Source organism: Suncus etruscus, assembly GCF_024139225.1.
Source record: "Suncus etruscus isolate mSunEtr1 chromosome X unlocalized genomic scaffold, mSunEtr1.pri.cur SUPER_X_unloc_9, whole genome shotgun sequence".
Classification (NCBI taxonomy): domain Eukaryota; kingdom Metazoa; phylum Chordata; class Mammalia; order Eulipotyphla; family Soricidae; genus Suncus; species Suncus etruscus.
Window position 1 is genome coordinate 57,754 of NW_026060329.1, and position 18,600 is coordinate 76,353.

The 18,600-nt window shown below is 42.9% G+C and overlaps 1 protein-coding gene and 1 pseudogene across 1 annotated transcript in view; both read left to right on the forward strand.

Annotated features, from left to right (window-relative positions):
• The first annotated feature begins 840 nt into the window (after positions 1-840).
• The window catches only part of LOC126000667 (histone-lysine N-methyltransferase PRDM9-like), a 107,103-nt gene continuing 89,343 nt past the window's right edge, over positions 841-18,600 (forward strand). The window contains 2 exon segments of the mRNA XM_049767840.1: positions 841-872; positions 1,377-1,460. The gene's annotated coding sequence lies outside the window, so the exon portion shown is untranslated.
• Positions 12,110-12,208, forward strand: LOC126000677 (uncharacterized; annotated as a pseudogene).

Below are 18,600 nucleotides of genomic sequence, written 5' to 3' on the forward strand. Positions count from 1 at the left end.
TTATTTTTTCAAAGAACCAACTCTGCTTTCGTTGATCTTTTGGATTGTTTTTTTGGTTTTCCACTTCGTTGATTTCTGCTCAGCTTTTTTATTTCCTTCTGTCTCCCTAATTTTGGTTCCTCTTGTTGGTCATTTTCTAATTTTATGAGCTGTGTCATTAAATTATTCAGGTTTGCCCCTTCTTCCTTCCTGATGTGTGCTTGGAGGGCTATAAATTTTCCTTCCAGGACTGCTTTTGCTGTGTCCCATAGATTCTGGCAGTTTGTCTTCATTATCATTTGTTTCCAGGGAAGTTTTGATTTCCTCTTTGATGTCATCTCAGACCCACTGTTTTGTTCAGTAGCAGGGTGTTTAATTTCCAGTTGGTAAAGTTTTTCTTTTGTGTGCCTTTGTAGTTCACATCTAATTTCAGAGCCTTGTGGTCAGCAAAGGTAGCCTGCAAGATTTTTATTCTCTTGATTGTGTGGAGGTATGTTTTATGTGTCAGCATGTACTCTATCATGGAGATTGACCCTTGTACATTGGAGAAGAATCTGTATCCAGTTTTTTTGGGATGGAGTATCTACTAGTCCTCTTTCTTCCATTACTCTTTTCAGGCCTAGTATGTTTTTCTTTGGTTTCAGTCTGGTTGACCTATCAAGTGTTGATAGGTCCGTGTTGAGTTCTCCCACAATTATTGTGTTGTTATTGATGTCTTTCAGATTTGTCTGTAATTGTACTAGATAATTTGCTAGTCTTTCATTGGTTGCATATATGTTTTATAGTCTGAATTCTTCCTTCAGTTATAGGTCAATTCTCATCAGACATCAAAGGATACACATAGGAGAGAAGCCCCATGTTTGTGGGGAGTGTGGGCGAGGCTTCAGTCATAGGTCAAGTCTCATCAGACACCAAAGGATACAAATAGGAGAGAAGCCCCATGTTTGTGCAGAGTGAGGGCGAGGCTTCAGTCACAGGTCACATCTCATCATACACCAAAGGATACACACAGGAGAGAAGCTCCATGTTTGTGGGGAGTGTGGGCGAGGCTTCAGTCAGAGGTCACATCTCGCCAAACACCAGAGGACACACACAGGTGAGAAGCCCTCTGTTTGTAGGGAATGTTGGCGAGGCTTTAGTCAGAGGTCAAATCTCATGGCACACCAGAGTACACATACAGGAGAGATGCCTCATGTTTGTACGGAATGTGGGCGAGGCTTCATTCATAGGTCAAGTCTCATCACACACCAAAGACTACACACCGGAGAGAAGCCCCATGTTTGTGCAGAGTGTGGGCGAGGCTTCAATCGTAGGTCACATCTCGTCCGACACCAAAGGATACACACAGGAGAGAAGCCCTATGTTTGTGGGGAGTGTGGGCGAGGCTTCAATGATAGGTCACATCTCATCATACACCAAAGGATACACACAGGAGAGAAGCCCCATGTTTGTGGGGAGTGTGGGCGAGGCTTCAGTGAGAGGTCACATCTCGCCAAACACCAGAGGACACACACAGGTGAGAAGCCCCATGTTTGTAGGCAATGTGGAAAAGGCTTCAGTTATAGGTCAATTCTCGTCAGACACCAGAGGACACATACAGTAGAGAAGCCCCATGTTTGTAGGGAATGTGGGCAAAGCTTCAGATATATCTCAACTCTCATCACACACCAATGAATACACACAAGAGAAAGCCCCATGTTTGTGGGGAGTGTGGGTGAGGCTTCAGTGAGAGGTCAAAACTATTCAGACACCAGAGGACACACACAGGAAAGAAGCCCCATGTTTGTGGGGAGTGTGGTCGAAGCTTCAGAGATAGCTCAAGTCTAATCAAATACCATAGTACACATACAGGGGAGAAGCCCCATGTTTGTGGGGAGTGTGATGAAGGCTACAGAGATAGGTCAAGTCTCATCAAACACCAGAGGACACATTCAGGGGAGAAGCCAATGTTTGTAGGGGATGTCGGCGAGGCTTCAGCCAGAGATCATATCTCAACACACCAAAGAATCTGTCTGTGATTAAGTATTTCTGATCACCATGTTACAGTCTTAATAAATTGATTCCTAGGCTTAGGCAGAATTCTTGAATGCAATATATCTCCTGGTAAATAAAACCTTTTGTATATTTGTTTTGCTTTGCAATAACTCAGGCATTCTCCATGACTTACCTTTAACTTAGAAGCTCTATTATATGTGGGAGTTCCTCATCTTGTGTTACGCCTTTAAGTATGTGTGCGTTATTGCCTGCATCAACGTTTGTTTGGCCCTGTGGTCGAATGCCCTACATTTGGGGCATGAAGCTTCCACTTGAGTTGATATCGTATTTCATATAGTTAATCACTCATCATATACATCTTTTTTTGCAGCAAAGTCTCACACTTTAGTTGTACATAGGATTCTTTGAAATTGCCATTTAAGCTAACGAGAACAGGGCTGTTAACGAGTGGGGTGTGTGGCACGGAAGACAGATTTAAAGATCATGCATGTTAAAACTGGAGCCACACGACATTTTCCTTTCACATCGCTGATCTAGGATGGACCTTGGTTAGATCCCCACCATTCCATATAGAACCCAAAGCAGGAAATATTTCTCAGTGGATAGTTAGAAATAACCCCTGACTGTCACCAGCTGTGGCCCTAAAACCAAGATAAATAAAAATCCCTGTTGAGTCTCCTTGAAGAGATCCAAAAACAAAACAAAACAAAAAAAGACTGCTCTCTGAATTTGAATAGGGATTGCATTGAAACTGTAAATAGTATAAATAGTATTTTAAAGTAAAATAGTTATTTTTGAGAATATTGATTCTTCCAACTCATGAGCCTGGGGTGTTCTTCCATTTTTATTTCTTTTTATTTTTTGGTTTTTGGATTATACCCAGCAGTGCTCAGGGGTTACTCCTGGCTCTATGCTCAGAAATATTCAGAAATCTCTCCCTGCAGGATTGGGGTTGCCGAGATTAGAAACACTGACATTATGCATGCAAGGCAAATGCCCCACTGCTGTGCTATCTCTCTGACCATTTCTTTTTTTCTTGTGGAAAATCTTTGTGAATTGTTTTGAGGTTTTAACCATATCGGTCTGTCACCTCTCTTGGCAGGTTAATTCCTATGTACTTGATAGTTTTAGACATTGTTTTCAATGAAATAGACTCTTTGAACTCTTTCTTCTCTGAGTTATTTGTATAAAGGAATGTCACTGTCTTTTGCATATCGATTTGTAGCAGTCACTTTGCTGTATTGGTTTATTGTTTCTATGAGCTTTTGTGTGGACTCTTTAGTGTCTTCAATATATATCATGTTTTCTGCAAATAGAGATCATTTGACTTCCTCTGTTTCAATTTGAATTCCCTTAATTTTCTTCTCATCTTGTCTGACACCAATTGGTAGGACTCGAATACTATGTTTAATAAGTGGAGACTGTGGGCATACTTTCTTACTGCTTGACCTTAGTGGAAAAGGTTTTAGTTTTTTGCCATTAAGAATAATGCTGGCTGAGAGATTTTTATAGACAGCTTTTATTATCTTGATTAAGATTCTTTACGCACCTGTTTTCCTGAGGGTTTTTTTTTCTTCGATGGGTGTTAGATTATATCAAATGCCTTTTCTATTTTGATACATATGGTCATGTTGTTTCTATCCTTTGAATAATGTGCAGTATGATGTAGATTGATTATATCCTGAACCATCCGTGCATCCCTGGGATGAAACACTCTTGGACACCACGTATAATCTTTTTGCTTGTTTTTGTTTTTTTTCACCACATCTGGTGACGATCAGTTTACTCCTGGCTCTGTACACAGAAATCACTCCTGGCTTGGGGGACCATATGGTACATCGGGGGAATGGATCACAGTCTGTCCTAGGTTATGTGCGTGTAAGGCAAATGCCCTACCGCTTGCGCCACTGCTTCGGCCCCACCATGTTTAATCTATTTTTCTGTTGTTGGATTCGGTTTGCTGAGATTGGACTGAAGGTTTTTCTTGGTATTATCTTTGTACACTTTGGGAATGAGCATGATACTCATAGAAAGTATTTGGAGGATTCCCATCTTGTCAGTATTTTGGGAGAGTCTTAGGATTGATGGTACTTGGTAACTCTTCTCTGAATGTTTCATAAAATTCACCTGTAAACTCATGTTGCCCTGCAATTTTATTCCTGGGGATTTTTTATTAAAGTTTCAATTTTCTTGTGATAGGCCTAGTTAGGCCTTCTGCTTCCTCCTAATTCAGTATGGGGAGGTGATATTTTACAAGAAATCTGTCCATTTCTTTTTGGTTCTCTAGCTTAACTGAACACCATTGTTCAAAGTAAATTCATGGAGTTGGGTGGGAAAAATAAGCTCTCATGATGTCTTGGATTTCTTGGGGTTCTGTTCTAATCTCTCCTCTTTCATTTCTGATCCAATTTATTTGAGTATTTTCCCATTTATTCTTGTGAGTCTGCCAACAGTTTGTCTTATTTATTGTTTGTTAAAAGCCCATCTCCTGGTCTCACCAATATTTCACTTTTTTTTTTGGTCTGTATTTTTTATTTTTTATTTCTGCTCTGTTTTTTTTTTTGTTTTGTTTTGTTTTAGTTTGTTTTTTTTATTACACTGGGTGGCACTCAGGGGTTATTTCTCCTTTGCACTCAGAAATTCTCCTGGCAGGCTCAGGGGACCAGATGGGGTGCCAGGGATCAGACCCAGCTGCGTTCAAGTTTGCAGCAATGAGGCAAATTTCCTATCACTGTGCCCCTGCTCAGGGTTTTTTAAATTTCTTTTTTTCAGCTTGTGTTTGATTGCTTTGCTCTGGGTCTTCAGATAACTCCTTTCCCCGAAATTAAGACAGTGTCTTTTTTCAATTTTTGTTTCCAAAAGTGTGCTAGGTCTATTTTCAGGAGACGTCTTATTTTTTTTCATGAAGAATACAGTAGATATACACTGTTCAATGAAAATAAAGGGACTTGAGGGTGATCTGGCTGCGACATATGTCTCCCTATTGATCACCAGGATTGATTTGGCTGATCTGAGTGGCTAGGCGGTGGTCTCCTTCCTCTCTCACCACTTCATATGCATCCCTCCTGATGCTGCATGCTCTCTCAAAGAGGATGTTCTTCCCCGAATAGAGACAAATTGTTCCTTCGTCTAGGGAATACGAGTAGCTTCACTCCCCTGCTAGAACCTCCAAACAAGCTCTCAAGGTTCATTTGTAGAAGAACGTAGGGTAGTCAAGCTTCCAAGACTCCAGACACATCCAAATGAGGCGCTGCACGTGGCAATCTGCCTGCCTTTAAAAAAAGAAAAGAAAGAAAATGTATTACCTATATATGGTACAGTGTCCTGACTCTCCATTACGTCACTGGTTGCAAGAGGCCAGGCAGGGTGGCCCTAGCAACCAGTTTATGGTAAATTAATTTTCACTCCCAGACAGAGAGCCTTTGGGTGCTTATTTTGGGGGATGCCTTATATTTCAGCCAGGACGAAACCTATAGTAGGTCTTATTTTTAGAGGATGTTTTATTTTCGTGAAATATTGTATATAAGGTGTCCCATTAGGTTCTAGATATTGGCTTTTTTCTTGCCTATTGTAGGCCTGTATTTTTATGAATTACACACTAATTACTGCTTTTGTTGTGTCTCGTATATTTTGGAATTTTTTTATTATCATTTGTTTCAAGGAATCTCTATTTATTTCCTGTTTTATCCATCTGATGTTGATGAGCATGTTGTTTATTCTCCAGTTGTTAGATTTTTCTCCACATTTTCTTCTACAGTCAATCTTGAATTCTGTGGAATTATAGTCTGACAGTGTGTTTGGTATAATTCTTTTTTTGTTTTTTGTTTTTTTGTTTTTGGGCCACACCCGTTCGATGCTCAGGGGCTACTCCTGGCTATGCGCTCAGAAGTCACTCCTGGCTTGGGGGGACCATATGGGACGCCGGGGGATCGAACCTCGGTCCTGATCCTTGGCTAGCGCTTGCAAGGCAGACACCTTACCTCTAGCGCCACCTTCCCGGTCCTTGGTATAATTCTTAATTTGTGAGTTTATGTAAGTTAGACTTGTCTTAAATGTAGGGAAGGTTCCATATGCACTTGAGAAGAATGTGTATTCTGATTTTTGTGAATGAAAGGCCATGAATAGCTCCATTAGTCCTAGTTTTACTAGTGTCTAATGAAGTCTCGCATCTTTGCTATTGTTTCAAGTAAAGGATCTATTTATTGGCAATAATGGCATACAGAAATCTTCCATTATGTCATGTTTCCATTCATATATTTCTCTAGGTTTGTGAGCAAAAAACCTTACGTGTATTGCTGGCTCTATGTTTGATGCATAAAAGTTGATCAGAGTTAGTACTTCTTGGTCTGTTGCTTCTCTGATCACTACTTTGTCCATCTTGGTCATAAACCCTTTCTTGAGGTTGCATGCAATTTGGCCTGATAGAAATATAGCTTTCACATCTTTTGTTTGTTTTTAGTAGCTTGTATAATTTTTTACATCCTTTTCCTTTGAGCCTGTGTCTGTCCTGAACTATTGGTTTTTGGGCCACATCCATTGACTCTCGAGGGTTACTCCTGGCTACACCCTTACAAATCACTCCTGGCCAGAACCTATCCTGGGAACAACAAAATAAAATAAAACTAAAAAATAAAACAACCCTAGTCTAGGCTTTGGCCTACGACCTGTAGAGCAACCAAGGTCTCTATTTCCAAAAGCCTGACTGAGACCACTACAACTGATCATAACTTCTGGAGACATAATGAAAGACTCTATACTAGGCTTTGCCCTAGGATTGGTACAAAAACCAAGACCACCAACTACAAAAGACTAATTAAAACAACACTGATGAAACACAACTTCTAGAACCATAAAGAAAGACTCCACCCTAGGCTCCATCCTACGACCTGTGCGAATACCAAGATCTCTAGTTACACAGGCCTAATTTTATATCCACAACTGAGTGGAAAGTTCCTAGATATCACAAAGGACCTAGGGGAGAGAATAGGAGCATGTACGGAGCCTTTGGTTATTCCCATGACAGTATATTTTAAGGGTAGAGAAACCCTGTATCTCTTAGGCCAAGGGAAATCCCTTACATTGGTTTGTTTTTTTTTTTTTTTGGTTTTTCTTTTGGGTCACACCTAACAGTGCTCAGATATTACTCATGGAGCTAGGAAGTGCTCAGGTGTTACTCCTGGCTCTAGGCTCAAAAATTGCCCTTGGCAGGTATTAAATATATCCACAGACAGCAAAAAAAAGTGGGAACTCCCTTCCTAATCTCAATATTTATTTTACCTATGCAAAAAAAATCACAAATTGTTTTTGTTATTGCGGTTGATGGTTTTTGTTTTGTTGTTTGGTTTGAACTTTGGTTTTTATCTTAGGACCATAGTTATTGTTTGGCTGTTGTCTTTATTGCTGTGGTGCTTTTTGGGTTGGTTTATTTGTTTATTTTATTTTGGGTTTTTTTGTTCTTTTTAATATAATTTTTATTTTGATCATAGTGGCTTACATTTTGTTCACAATAATATTTTAGGTACATATTCACATAAAATCAGGGGGGATTTCCATCACCAATTTGTCCTCCCTACACCTCCGTTTTTGTCCTACCTCCCATATGCTCTTCCCTCACCCCCAGGGCTGCCAGAATATATTGTCCCCTCTGTATCTAGCCTACAACTTAGTATTTTTGCATCTGTTTGGTCCTGGTACCTCCCTTATTTTCCCCTCTAACTGAGGGGCAGGACTAGCTAGTTCAAGTTACGTGGTTTTGTTTGAAGAAGAGAAAATAAACTGGGGTAAAAGTCTAATACGCAGAAAATAAGTGGAATTCTCCTAGAGGCTCTCATCATCGGTTTGAGAGACAAGGAGAAAAAGGTGAAACACCACCAGTACAAAAAGAAGTGTCAAATATTCCGTGAGGACTCCAACAATAATGCTAATAAGCATCACAAAAAAACAAAAGAAAACAAAACAAAACAAAAAAAAAAAACGCCATGGTCTTGAGATAAGGAACATGGCAGAGCACATAAAGAAAGAAAAGAAGGGCCCGGAGAGATAGCACAGCGGCGTTTGCCTTTGCAAGCAGCCGATCCAGGACCAAAGGTGGTTGGTTCGAATCCCGGTGTCCCATATGTCCCCCGTGCCTGCCAGGAGCGATTTCTGAGCAGACAGCCAGGAGTAACCCCTGAGCACTGCCGGGTGTGGCCCAAAAACCAAAAAAAGAAAGAAAGAAAAGAAAAAAAAGTGTAAATGGGGGCAACAGCTTCAATAACCACACCAAAACAAAGAAATCGACCAAAAATAGATAGGTAAATAATAATAATAATAATAATAATAATAAATGAAGATAAAAAATAATATATATAAAGATAAACAATATTTTGTGTTTTTCCCCTCCTGCCCTGGCACAGTAAATATTGGGGTCATTTGAAAAGGAATTCACTTGGCCTAAGAGATATGGGGTTTCTCCGCCCTTGGAGTATATTGTCATGGGATCAATTGTAGACTCTGTTCAGGATCCTTTACTCTCCCAGTGGTGCTTTTGTGTTGTTTGGAAGACTTCTGTTCCATCCTAGTGATACAATCAGACCTCTGTATCTAGAGATCTCAGTATCTGCACAATTCCAGGGATGGGACTTATGATGAAGTCAGTCTTTGTGGTTCTAGAAGTTCCATTCCCTCAGTGTCATTTTAATCCATCTTCTGTGGTTGGTGGTCTTGGTCTTTGCACTAAACCTAGGATGGCACCTAGGATAGCGTCTTTCTTTGTGTTTCCAGAAGCCCCATTCCGTTACAATTGTCTCTGCCGGACCTTTGGAACTGGGGATCATGGTTGTTGTGCAGGTCGTAGTTCAAACCCTAGACTAGGGCTTTTTTATTGGTCCCAAGATATATAGAGTCTGGTCATGGTTCTAGCAGCCAGTTATCTGTAACTCGCGATCTTGGTGTTTAGACCTACCAATGGATGACAAGTCTTCTGATTTTGTCTTGTTGTTAGCTGGTAGGTAGGGTAACCTGCTCTTAGGACAAGTGGTTTCCATTTTCCTCGATGTCAGGATATTGTATTAGAGCTGGCACTTGTTGGTGTTCTAGCAGTATTAAGGCTATCCCAGATGGGATTTGTTTCCTGCCACTGTTGTGAAGAACTGTGCTGTTTCTATGTCCGGGATCCAGGGTTCAAGGCTGGATGGATGGTGTCTATTTACCTGAGGTCTAAGTTGATTCCATATGACATATTTTCAAGGTAGGAGATATCCCTGTATTGTAAACAACTATAAGTTCCTATCTCTAGTAGATAAGAGCTCTTTTTTATATGTACGATTTCCCCCGTTTCTTTAGTGTGCCTTTGCAGGGAGAAATGGTGCTACATCATATTCTTGGTGTATTTGGGGGTGGACAGAGCGGAAAACAGAAACAGGTCACATACTCAAAAAAGATACAAAAAATTTAGGATTAAAAATGTATGTGCTCCAGCGGTGTTTGCCTTGCAAGCAGCCAACCCAGGACCAAAGGTGGTTGGTTCGAATTCCCGTGTCCCATATGGTCCCCCGTGCCTGCCAGGAGCTATTTCTGAGCAGACAGCCAGGAGTAACCCCTGAGCACCGCGGGTGTGGCCCAAAAACCAAAAAAAAAATGTATGTGCTCACATATGTATATGTCGAACAGACAATTTTTTTAAAAAGGAATGAGTTAACAAAGTACTTAAAGGACCAAAGTGATGCAAAAGACTACCTTACATTTGGGGAAAAGCAGGTAAAGAGGAGGTGTAATACAGGTCTTACGTTTATGTTGGAAGTACAGATTTTCCCATTGTCTTTTGGGTTTTTCTTGTGGTGTGTGGATTCCCAGGCACCTTTCCATCACACCCCCCAACCTTCTTCAGATTGGCAAAAGATTTGCGGCAGGGAGGTCTTGGAAGATTTCCTGCATTGGGGATACTTTTGGAGCTAAGTCCAGTTTCAAGTAACAGTCCACATTAAGGGGAGTTGGTAGGGAGGGCCGCGCAGCAAGAGTCCGCAGGGGAATTGGTTGCCTTTTCATGTAGGTGACGAAGTATGGGTTTGACTGGGTGTCCCTTCTCTTGGGTGCTGCGTACTGGTTCGTTGGGGTAGGAGGTCAATCTTGATGCCTAATAGATTAAGGACTGAGGGTGAAGAGTTTTAGTATGGTGGGAGGTCTAGATGGGATTGAGGGGTGAAGGGATAGTTGGATTTCCAAAGGGGGGAAAGGGGAATGTATGTGGTAGCGGTAGGAAGGGAGAAAAGAGAAAATACATTAGAAAGAAAGGGAGAAGAGAAAAGGAAAAAAGTAAAGCGAAGAATAGAAAAGAAAAAATAAAAAAGAAAGTAGTGAGAAGAAAGAAAGTAGCAAGGGAATGCTAGTTTGCTTGAGTGTGTTCGATTAGTAGAGCCTGTAGTTTATGTTTGTACGTCGCAGTTACTGCTTCGGTGGTCTGATTGGTCACGTGCTTCAATTCCTAAAAGAAGGTGTAACCTTGAGATAAAGTGTATATTAAAGAGTATTCTCGGGACCATCTCGTAATACCGGCTAGGTATGGTATCTCTTGTGTTATCCCGAGCTGCCATCTTAGTTTGTCAGCCCTTTGTATCTAAGAACACCTTCCACTCGGGCTTGGGGTCCCAGAGCGATTTGCTCGGCTTGCCGGTCTAGGCACCCACCTGGGGGAAGGGATCCACCAGGTCCACTCTCCGCCTGGGCTTGGGGTCCTGGAGGGGCTTACTGGTCTAGGCGCCCACGTGGGGAAAGGGGACTCTGCCGGTCTAGGCGCCCACCTGGGGGAAGGAACTCACCCGGTCCGCTCTCTGCCTGGGCTTTAGGTCTTGCAAGGCAAACACCCTATAGCTTGTGCCACTGCTCTCCCCCCACAGCTCTCCTTTCTTTTTTACTTCTTTAATCAGTTCTGGTTTGTAAATTGTCTTCAAGTTTGTCAAGCCGATTTTCTATCTTGTAATTCTAGCCATGGGGGTTTGCTGACATGTTTTTCAATCCTTCGGTTTCATTTGTATGGAGTTTCATTTTCCAAAAGAATTCTTTGTGTTGGTTGAATTGTCCAGTTTTAGATTATTTTTTCTTGGTTTCTTCCCTGCTTTTGATTTCTTAAAGTTTGCTGGCTAGTTACTTCTTCATATTTATTTTTTTTTTTTTGGTTTTTGGTTTTTGGGCCACACCCGGCATTGCTCAGGGGTTACTCCTGGCTGTCTGCTCAGAAATAGCTTCTGGCAGGCACGGGGGACCATATGGGACACCGGGATTCGAACCAACCACCTTTGGTCCTGGATCAGCTGCTTGCGAGGCAAACACCACTGTGCTATCTCTCTGGGCCCATAGTCACTTCTTCATTTCATTGTTAAAACATTAAGTGTTTATTTTAGATCCTCATTTGTAAGGTCCAGGCATATAGGTCGACTTGAAAATTTGCCAGGATTTCTCTCCATATTCCTAGCTTCAGGAGTCTTCCTTAGTTTTTGTATTTTTCTTTTAATGAGTTAGAATGCTGGAGTTTCAGGGTGTTTAAAAATTGATCTATGGAACTGATTGTATAAAATGTGTCTAGAGGTATACCTGCTTTTTTCCCCTAAACACATGACGTTTTCTGACTATGATAAGTATTTCAAAGTAATTCCTTCCTTTACTCAAATGGGCTTTAAGTTATTTTATATTTTGGGAGAAAGAAATGCTAGGTCCAATATGCCTGGGAATACATGATCTAAATGGAAATATCCTCACACAAAAGAACCAGCATCCGAGTGCTTTGGGGAATGAAGAGTTTGTGGGAGGCATCAAAGGTTCCCTCTCTCTACTCAGACAGAGACCTGATGAAATTGGTTGCAGGACAGTTGGTGCTCATTACCATAAACCCCCAGCTTCCTCTGTTTAAGAAACATGGATTTTTTGCATTTACTCCTGGCTATTCTCACTCTCTGTGGAACACAGGTAAATGCATGTGAGCCAAGTGCTTGCTCATCCTTCCACTGTATAATACAGCACCCTCAATTAGGGGGGTCACACTCAGCAGTACTCAGGGGTTATTCCTGGCTCTAATTTCAGAAATCACTCCTGGTAGGCTCAGGGGACCATATGGGATGCTGGGATTTGAACCACTGACCTTCTGCGTGAAAGACAAACGCCTGTGCTCGCTTTAGCAGCACATATGCTAAAATTGGAATGATACAGAGAAGATTAACATGAGTCCTGCGCAAGGATGCCACATAATTCATTTCATATTTTAAAAAATGCAAACGCCTTTCCTCCATGCAATCTCTCCGGCCCTCCTCAATTAGACTCTTGATTTCATTTCACGCTGATCTCATCTGTTCCATGGTTTTTCAGCTTAAAATAGAATCTCAGACTCATGCACAGGCTTTAGCCCCTTTCCCATTATCTAACTCCATAAAATGTTTTTCTGGGCAGGGTATTGCAAGGTGAAACCTGTGCTGATCTCCTGGTTGGAAGATGGAATCCTGGAGAGGCTGCCAAGAGGCATGTTTGCAGGTGAGTGTGGGATGATGCTCCTGGGATCAAGTCCTTGATTGGGAGTGGAACATTGTGGGCCTGTGTAAAATGGGGACCCTGGACTTGGGGCGTCGTGCTCCCAGATCATTGGTGCAGGATCTGTCTTGCTCCCATTCACTGCCCTTAATGCTGAGCCCAAAAACTAATAAAAGATTTTGAATATGGAGTTTGCTAACTTTTTAAGTCATAATAAATGTAAATGGTTGCAACTTTCGTGGGAGTCCCCCGACCCGCGGGGGTGTGGAAATGAAAGTTGCTAGTTATTAGTGGGTTCACTCGAGCAGAACCGACCTGTAAAGAAGAACTAGAGAGATTAGTAAGAAGGGCCTTCAAGACAACGCATGCTGTTCAAAAAGGGAAGTTTATTGTTGGGGGATCAGCTTTTAAGGGCTGAAACACGTCAGGGGTGTTACAAATTTTACACCAATCACAGTTACAAGCATTCATTAGCATAAACTGGGGCAGGTCGTAGGGAGGGGCAGAGGTAGACCTGAGCACGTTTTACTAAAAGACATAAGATTCAAACAAAGTTCTTAATAATGTTTGCTAACACAAAGGCAAACTCTATATTTTTCTTTCTGGCTGGATATATTGGGCTGCTCTGAATTACTTTATTTTTGTCTATTTCCTTTGTTCTCAAGGCATGGGCCTTTTGGTCACGTGGGTGACCAGATTAGGAATTACTGAGGTGTCTTATGTCCCAGGTTTCATCAGCTAGGCTCCCCACAGTTCCCCCTTTCCTGTAAATAATAAAAGAAGAAGAGCAAAGAGGGTGGAGCAGCCTGTCTTAGGTTATTTGGTGGGCTTCCAGTTCTGGACATGGCAACAAGAGACCAAATTAAAAGTTTTTGCGCGCAAAATATTAGGAATGCCATGTTTGCACCCAGACACTGGCACCAAACTATTCCCCGTCATGGGCATCTCCACAGCCAGGAGCAGAGCAAGCAGGGGCGTTTAGCCAGATACTCAAAACTCCTTAAAGCTCACAGGTATATCCAAGGCTTCAAGTTCTTCGGGGTGCATTTAGGAGAGCCACTGATATTGGACCTGTACTGAACATTAGGGCAATCTCAGTAACCGGATTTTTAACAAACTTGTGAGGCGACAGAATGCCTTGGGGCCAAAGGAAAAATTAGCAAAAAAACCAATGAAAGGACCGAATTAGGTAGCAGCTTAGACAGCCAGGATGAGGTAGAGGACCAATTTTATATCAGGACTCATCTTAATCCCTCTGTCTATTTCTATCCTCTAGACTTTCCTCCACAAGTCCAATGCTATCTCTAGCTAAGCCAAGTTTATTTTAAAAAGCAACATTTTATTCTAAGGATGACACAAATTTCCCCCTCCCTCAAAAAAGGTTAATTTTAAACCACGGCAGTTTTTGTGCTCTAATACTGCTAGGGATTCAACAGTTAAGTAGTGTAAACTTTTTCTAAGTTTGTAAACATTCTTAACAACAGTTATGAGGCATTAACAGATTGTAGAGTATGAACCAATGAATAAATTTTTGTGCTTACACCAGTAACACCCAGGCCTTTCAATAAGGCTGGGGTGGAGGCAATGTTTGTTTTTATGCTGCAGCGGGAGAGAGACAAGGTTATTTTTAAGAGGTAATAAGGCAATTTTTGATTTAACAGTGAATTTAGGCATTAAAACAACCAAAATACAGTAGTTCTAGGACTAAAGAAACAAATGTAAAACAATGGGGGAGATAAACCAGTGAAAACAGGCAAGAAACGTTGAATTGGGGGCAATTATGAACTGAAAGGAGAAATCAACGACAAGAATTTGATTACAATTTTCAATAGGGGGAGTCATATTGGGTACCAAGGGGCAAAGTTTAAGTTTCACCACTAGTTTTAAAGTTAAGCCATGCCATGTTGAAGCTTCATACCGCATTGCAGAAGGTTGGTGTCGTAGGTGAAGTAAGGCAGGTCAAGGCAGCAATTTAGGCCGGTGAGGTGGGTGAATAGCAGGTACCGAAGGTGTTTGGGCGGAGGCGTTGATCATGACAAGGATGAGCTGAGAAGAGGAGGGGGGTCCGGAGGACAGCATGGGCTGGAAGGGTGGGGAAGCAGGCAGAGTTCTGAAGAGCTCGTGGCGTGGGAGAGGTTGAGCTGACATTCACGGATGCCAGAAGATCGCCGGATGCCCAAGGTTTTTTGTAAGATCCAATTTTATGAGACACTGTAATCCAATTCGTGTTGGCAGTGGTTGCACAACTGCAAAATTTTCAAACAAAAATACTTGAGCGATTGCCGCACTTGGAATGAAGTGCGGTCACGGTGGTGGCCGGGACAAGCATAAAGGGGATAGTGAAAGAAAAAAAATCTCTAAAGGTAGGCAGGTCACAGCGGGGGACGCTGGCTTTCTCGTGAAGGTGGTTATCGCCAGTGTGTCCTGGGGAATGGGTGAACGGGCCAGGTCGTGGCAAAATTGATTGGGGGTGGCGTACTGATCCTCAGCACCCATGGTGAGGGCACAAAGGGTTACTTAAGGATGGGTCAGGGGATGGGTGGGAGGGGAGTTGGCTATGTCTCCGGCACCAGTGTAGAATTAAAAGTCAAAAGGGGAGGGGAAGGAACCAGGGGTGTTGTCAACGTCTTGCAAGGGAGATTCAAGAGAAGCGCGGCAAGGATTGTCAGCCAGCGGTGTCCTTGGGGAAGTGTCAGGAGCGGCACCTGAAAGGGAAACAGAAGAGTCCTCAGGGGCGTTACCCCTGGGAGGGTTATAAAGTTTGACCAGCCTATCAGGAAGCCAGCGCGTTTCAGAGGTGGTTGGGTTGTGAACACAGGCATGACCTTTGCCCCATATGAGAACAGGGTGTGGGCCAAGCCAGTGTCCTGTACGAACATCTTTCCAAAGCACTTGCTGAAAATTCTCACGAGTGGAGGGGTGCCAGAGTCGATCAGCCGCTGAACGGCCGCTGGAATCCAAGGAGAGAAAATTGAGCACGAAGAGTGCATGATTCAAAAGCAGGCGGTGTTTGCCTTTGCGAGAGTACAAATTCTCGCTTTCTGAAGTGAGTTTAAAAAGTGTATTTTTCAAAGTTTGATTAGCTCTTTCAACAATGCCTTGGCCTTGAGGGTTTAGGGGAATTCCTGTTTTAAGGGTGATACCAAATTTTTCACAAAAATCCTTGAATTTGGAACTAATATATCCTGGACCGTTATCAGTCTTAATGACCGTAGGGACAGGAACAATAGTAAAGCAATGTAAAAGATGAGCAATGACATCCTTGGTGGCTTCTCCTGTTTGGAGAGAGGCACAAATAAAACCACTATATGTATCTACTGTAACATGAATATACTTAAGATTGCCAAAGGCAGAATAATGAGTAACATCCATTTGCCAGAGTTCTCCAGGTGTAAGGCCACGAGGATTAACTCCGGTGTGAGGTTCAGGCAAGAGGGAAAGGCAAGCTTTACATGACTTAACAATTTCTCGAGCCTGTTCCCGGGTGACAAAATATTTTAACCTAAGCGTTTGCGCATTAAGGTGATGTAGCTCATGGGCTTGTTGCGCCAACTGTAAAGAGTTAGGCTGATTAAAGACAGGTAAAAGACGGGTAGCCTGGTCAACTGAGTCATTGCCCTCAGCCAAAGGGCCAGGGATTAGTGTTACCTGCTTGTAACACCGGTGTCTGCCGCTGAGGACAGCGGGAGGCAAAATGGCCCGGAGCACCACATTGAAAGCAGGTTTTTCCTTTGTTTTGGCCTTGAAAGGCAACAAGGGCTTTGGCGATCTTATGAACAAAGGGGTCTGCCTCGCGGCAGAGATTGATCATGTTATGCAAGGACTTTCCTTTCAGGTTGTTCCTAAGGATACTCTTACAGGTCTCATTAGCATTTTCAAAGGCTAATTGTTTCACCAAAGTACTATCAGCGTCTGTGGCGGTGACGCCCAGGACGCGCTCCACAGCCTCTGAAAGGCGGGCAATGAAAGAATTGTATGGTTCGTCTGGGCCCTGCACTATTTGAGAGAGCGGGGCGGTAGAGGTACCAGCCCGGGGAAGGGACTTTCAAGCTCGTAGGGCAGCGAGAGCTGTGTTTGCAAGCAAGCTTCTAGGGAGTTTACACTGTTCTTTAAGAACGTGATATGGGGGTATTCCTGCTATGCGGGCATAAAGGTCATTATTTCCTGCAGCAATACCCTGACATCTTAATAGGAAATCAGCTTCCCAAGAAACATAAACATCATTTTTCAAAGCAGTTCTAACAATATCTCGCCACTCGGCTGGCAGAACAGCGCCGCCGCCACCGATGGATTTAAGGCAAGACAAGGTGTATGGAGCATGTAGGCCATAAGAGCTGACTGCAGTAAAAAGTTCTTTGAGGTCTTTTCTGTCGAGGGCCTTGTATTGCCGCAGTTGCCGTTTGATAGGGACTTCAGGAATGTCAGGGGGTTCTGCTTGATTGGGACTATGGTCTAGGGAGCCATTGTCAGGCTGGGCTGGGTGTTGGGGGGCTCTGGCAGCTGGAATTGGAGCTGCCGAAGTGGCAGCAGCAGCAGCTGCGGCTGCTTCTTGCCTGGCCTGCGCCCTCGTGCGGGGTCTGCCAAGGGGTAAAGAGGGGAGTTCACCCTCCTCCTCCCAGTTCTCCCCGTCCGGGCCATGGACAGGGAACAAAAAATGTGGAGATGATGGATCTGTAGCTTGAAGCTGGGCAATTTGCTGTCTGAGCTGCCGAATCTCTATCAATAAAGGATTATCGGGTTCTGGAAGAGGCATTTTTATGGGTGCGGGCAAATCAAACAGGGGAGGCTGTGAGGGAAGAGAGGTTGCATTCCCATGGTAGGGGTCAGTTTTATTCTGCAACTCACTTTCTTCCTCTGAGTCCTGCTTCTCCTCAGGGGGCTCTGAGGCTGCCCCTCGCAGAGAGGGATAAAGAGTTTTCTGCATAAGAGAAGAAGGCTCCTCGGGGGGAGAAAGGGAATCAATATGCAAAAATGAGCTGGAGCGGGAACTGGGGTGAGAGCATTGTTTGGAGGCGTGCTCCAAATGCTTCTGGGCATCTTTCACAATTTGCAAGCTCTTAGGGTCAAAAGCAGATTTTACTATGATGCTTTTGAGCAGATCCAAAAATTTCAACAAGTTTCTTTAACTTTTAATCTTCCTACTTTTTAGTTCCTCTTGTATATAATAATTTTTGCCCCTTTACTCGGGCTGGTACCCATCTTTACTCTGGGACTGTAATGGGGTGGCGGTTTTTACCTAGGCATTAGACTAACTAAATTACGTTGCTTTAATTTATTTTACCTGACGTAATTCAGCTCCGGACTCGTCGCACTCTGCCACCCGATCAGATTCTGTGACTCGAGCCCCACGTTGGGCGCCACTCTGCAACTTTCGTGGGAGTCCCCCGACCCGCGGGGGTGTGGAAATGAAAGTTGCTAGTTATTAGTGGGTTCACTCGAGCAGAACCGACCTGTAAAGAAGAACTAGAGAGATTAGTAAGAAGGGCCTTCAAGACAACGCATGCTGTTCAAAAAGGGAAGTTTATTGTTGGGGGATCAGCTTTTAAGGGCTGAAACACGTCAGGGGTGTTACAAATTTTACACCAATCACAGTTACAAGCATTCATTAGCATAAACTGGGGCAGGTCGTAGGGAGGGGCAGAGGTAGACCTGAGCACGTTTTACTAAAAGACATAAGATTCAAACAAAGTTCTTAATAATGTTTGCTAACACAAAGGCAAACTCTATATTTTTCTTTCTGGCTGGATATATTGGGCTGCTCTGAATTACTTTATTTTTGTCTATTTCCTTTGTTCTCAAGGCATGGGCCTTTTGGTCACGTGGGTGACCAGATTAGGAATTACTGAGGTGTCTTATGTCCCAGGTTTCATCAGCTAGGCTCCCCACAAATGGTAAGATAAAACAAACTGTTAGAGACCAGCATGCAGGGAGTGATCCCGTATCCCAGAGCAAGGAATAAGTTGTGGGCACCTCTGCGTATACCTTCTAGTTCCAAACAAAGAAATTAGAATATTTAAGAATATAGAGTCTTATCTTGGTTTATTCACAAAATAAGGAAAGCCAGGAGAACAGAATTTAGCAGGAGATAGGCTATGGTCTAGACAGCCTTGTCAATTCAACTCTGACCAAAAT